This window comes from Parasteatoda tepidariorum, chromosome 5 (assembly GCF_982258835.1).
Source record: "Parasteatoda tepidariorum strain Cologne lab strain chromosome 5, Ptep-v5.0, whole genome shotgun sequence".
NCBI lineage: Eukaryota > Metazoa > Arthropoda > Arachnida > Araneae > Theridiidae > Parasteatoda > Parasteatoda tepidariorum.
Window position 1 is genome coordinate 69,956,663 of NC_141759.1, and position 4,383 is coordinate 69,961,045.

General features: G+C 27.1%; 1 long non-coding RNA gene across 1 annotated transcript; it reads left to right on the forward strand.

The window, feature by feature from the left end:
* The first annotated feature begins 529 nt into the window (after positions 1 to 529).
* LOC147809476 (uncharacterized) lies at positions 530 to 2,123 on the forward strand. The gene is made up of 2 exons (XR_015433775.1): positions 530 to 601; positions 1,266 to 2,123. It is a non-coding gene; the product is annotated as an uncharacterized LOC147809476 (long non-coding RNA).
* Positions 2,124 to 4,383: the final 2,260 nt, after the last annotated feature.

Genomic DNA, 4,383 nt, shown 5'->3' on the forward strand with positions numbered 1-4,383 from the left:
AAGCAATTGGCGTTGTTTAAACAAAAGCTATTGTTAGAGGAAGCCATTTTCTGTATTTGGCTGTGCGGGATTTCATATTTTATCATTATGAATGTTTTAATTACAGGTAATTCTTATTAATTAAAGATTTATAATATTAGTGTATGTTTCATAGCAGTATATAAAAAAATTACATGAAATTTAAAAAAGATTAATGAATTTTATTAAATATCTCAAAAGGAAAACATCAAAAAGGAAAACAAAAAGTGTGTATGTTCCAATTAGTATAAAAGTATGGGGAAAACATATGCACTATTGAAATCTGACTATTTACAGTTAAAAAATGTAGATGTAATTAACATCAAAACAGGTTTAATTGGGTGTTGAAACTTGAAGATGTGTTTTTTATACAGTCAAATGTGTCTTGTTGTATATTTCTTTTTTCTTCCAGAAAAGTGATTTGTCGTTTTTCTGTGTTTATTTTTTCCGTCCTTAAATACTAATTCGCTAATACTAATTTTTTGATAAGGTATTTGAAAAGACATATTGAGAGCAATCCTCATGAAATACCACATATATAGCCTATGTCTCATTGTGCTCATCAAATTCAAGTTTTGTCAAAGTAAATTGAAACTTTTAATCTATGCATTTTATAAATATTGTTTTAATATTAATGAAGAGTTGATACTAATTTTGTTACTTGATTGTTCAAAATATACAAATACTTCATTCTCCTCAAAAATATACAAATTGGAAGTAACAGTCAGCACGATTCAAGTGCTCATTAATAGGCAGTTTATTTTTGAGTAGTAGGAAGTTATTTCTTTTCAAATTTAGCAAAGTAGTGACTTTGTGTATTGTGAGTATAGTTTAAATTTATTTATTATTTTTTCTAAATGAATATTCAATAAAGACAGTTTAATTTTATGTGGTGTAGACCATTTTGAAACACTACTACTATTACTTTTAAACAATTTTACTGAAATATATTAAAAAATTCAGAATTTTTTTATGTTTGAAGTTTTGTTAGAATTTTGTGAAAATTTTAAAGGGGAGTAGTCGAAATTGCATTCGGAAAAAATTTGATATTATTTGTTGATTGTATTAGGAGAAGTTGATGCCGTAGCAAATGTTAATCACTAATTCCGTAGAAGACACAAAAAAATCGAATGATAATAATGTAATGTAGCAGTATAAAAAAATTAAATCAATTGTAAAGAAAAGATTTATGAACCTTTTATTTATTTGTTTTTTTTTTTTAATAATGTATTTTTTATCTCTTACAGGTTGACAGAATTTATTCTTCATCTCCTCTTCTGCATTTAAAATAGCCTGTATTATATCACAGCCGGAAATAATTACAAGCTTTCATTTTCTAAACACCATAAACAGAAGTAGAAAGAGCAGTTGTGAAAGTGTTTAGAGAAAAATGTTTTGACCTTAGGGAGCTTTGATAATCATTTATAACTTTTTATCTTAATTTACTTAATTACCTTAATTAATCTTAATCTTATCAGGACTTTTATAATCTTAATTATGTATTAGTTACTTTTGTTCTAAAAATTTTTGGGGGTCATTGTGGTAGCAATTTTTTTAAAAAAAAAAAAAAATTCTTGTACTGGATCTTTTATTGGGTTAATAACATTTAACTATGGCCTATTCAAAATTGTTATACAAAAGCTTTTAAATATATTTTCTAAACATTAAATCTGAGAAAATTCGCTATTATATATTCTTTGTAGATTAAAATTCAAATTATATTTTTATTATTAAACAGTTCAAGATTCTTTCTTTAAATGTAAACTTCTTCTAATTGTTTTATATTGTAAAATTTTAATGTTGATACTGCATAATGTATATGCATGTTACATAAAATATTTATAAATCTTTGTGACAGTTTTCTTCAATCTTTTTGTTCTTATTCTCTTCTTTTTAAGTACTAGAAATTAGTCAAAATAGTTTATGGGTGAGAGCTTATAAATTTCTTCATTCATAGTTTCAGTGTATTCCACTAAAATTATTTCCTTAAACTAATATGTTTAATTTACTATAAAAATTATTTCGTTCAATATATTGTTCTTTCCCATTTCAAATGATTTGTAATCCAATGATGTTTTTTGCCAATAAAATTTTTTAAACTAAGAACTATTACTTGTATGTTGCAAAAAAATAAAATTGGATTTCAGTGGAGTTGTATAATAAATTTTATAAATAGTATATTTTTCTGTATTAGATGTAAAAGGCTTCAGCATGCAAAATTTATACAAATCAATACTTTTCTTGATGTAAAAGTTACTCTATAAATAACAATAATAAACGATGTAGGAATCAAATAGCAAATGCCTAAAGTTATTGAATATCAAATAATGTTTCTAGAACTTTCTGGAAGCTTTTTCTCAACTTCCTAAAGTTTCTCATCAAATATCACTGAAATCCAAATTTATTTACATTTATTGAAACAGTCTTTTCGTTTTAACTATTTCAATTCATAATTTAAAATCAACAAGCCCAATGGATTACCAGTAGGACCAGGTTTTACTTTTGATATATGATGAGGGATGTCAGAGAAGAATGATGAAAAGTTAAGGTTTATTTATGTATAGTTTATTTTTCTAAAAAAAAAAATTTTTTTTTACCCCTATATCTATTTACAATATCAGTTGTTAAAAAATTTGGCTTTAAAAGAGCATGATATAGCATAAGCTTTTTATAAGGAGTTTGATAATAATTATTACAAAATAATAGCTTGCATAAGGAATACAAATTGAAAAATTTGTTTGAGTAAATTAACATTCTTTAATGATGGTAACAAGTGATATATATATATATATATATATATATATATATATATATATATATATATATATATATATATATATATATATATAACACAATAAAAAACAAAAAAGATTACGAGAATAATAAAGAAAATTTAGAAAAAATAATAGCTTTATTTGCTACACAAAAGTTGCTAGTACATAGAATTAATAAATTGCATCAAAAATACAGAGAGAAAAATATAGTAAAAATTCATGAAAAAAGAAGCTATGAAACAAAAAAAAAATTTAATACGTAAAAAAAAAAAAAAACATTTTCATTAAAAAGAATAAATTAAAAAGCCGGAAAACAAAACAATGAAAAAATGTAATATATATCTTTGTTTTCCGACTTTTCAAAAATTTTTTTAAATAAAAATGATTTTTTAAATATTTAAAACTATTTTAACCCAATTAATTTGAATAATTAATCCAGTAAAGGTATAAGAAGATTAATGGAAACTCCTTTAGTGTTTCAAAAGCAATCAAACTGGTTTTGACATTCAAATTTTTGCATACATAGTGATTTAAAAATGTGTATTTGTCATTTTATTTAAGGCATATTTCAAAGCAAAGCGAAAGAACTATAATAGCCACCTAGGTAGACCATTTATTGGAGAAAGAAAGGACATACAGATGGAAAAGTACACATGCTAATACCAACAAAAGATAATTCGACTCCTGTGCCCTTTGCATTCAAAGTGTGAAGCCCGCATCAGAAACTAAATAAGAAAGAAATATGGAAAGCTACCATCACTTGGGTGCTTTATTTACATCGCGCAACAGCTGTACAATGGGCTACTGGCGACGGTCTGGGAAACATTCCTGAGAATGATCCGTTGACATACCATCGAAATTTTGATCCTCCGCAGAGGGGATGGCTCCCCTGCCTTAGTAGCCCGACGATCTGCTCGAGAAGTCGAGCACTTTACAGTAGAACAGTTTAACGAGGACCAATACCGCTCGCCCTGGGTCCCTACGCAGGTTGCTCAAAGTGGTCACTCCACTCGTTTGATGACCGCAGCCAGTGATGCTTGATTGAGGTATTCTACTGGAAACTGTGTCTTTACGATCAGTTCACAGCGGGACTACTAGCACAAGTATTGTACAGAATGTAATGGAAATGGTTCCTCAGAGATCGCTAGCACAATATTCAAAATTTCGCTTTATGTGACCCTCCAAATTCACCTGCTATTTTTCATACAGTGAGAATGGGCTTGAGAAATAATTATTTTGAATTTTTTCTGTGATTAACTTGATTGTAACCGCGAACGCAAAGTTAGGATCGAGCTTCCTCACCCCACGAAACTGGAAAAATTGTATTTAACGCATCTTTTAAATTGACCCTTATCATTTTTAGAATCCTCTTAAGCAAATACGTCATGGATAACAATCAATTACCGATACCCACAATTGGCACAATTATCGCTGTTTGAATCAAAGTAGAAATTAAAGTTGAACACCCTTCAAAGTAAATTACGTCACATCAAAGTGAGAGACAATTACAAATACAGGGAACTTTTCATATATTGATTTAATTTCAAAAACAGTAATTTTCCTCTTTTCATTAATATAATCACAGGGTTGG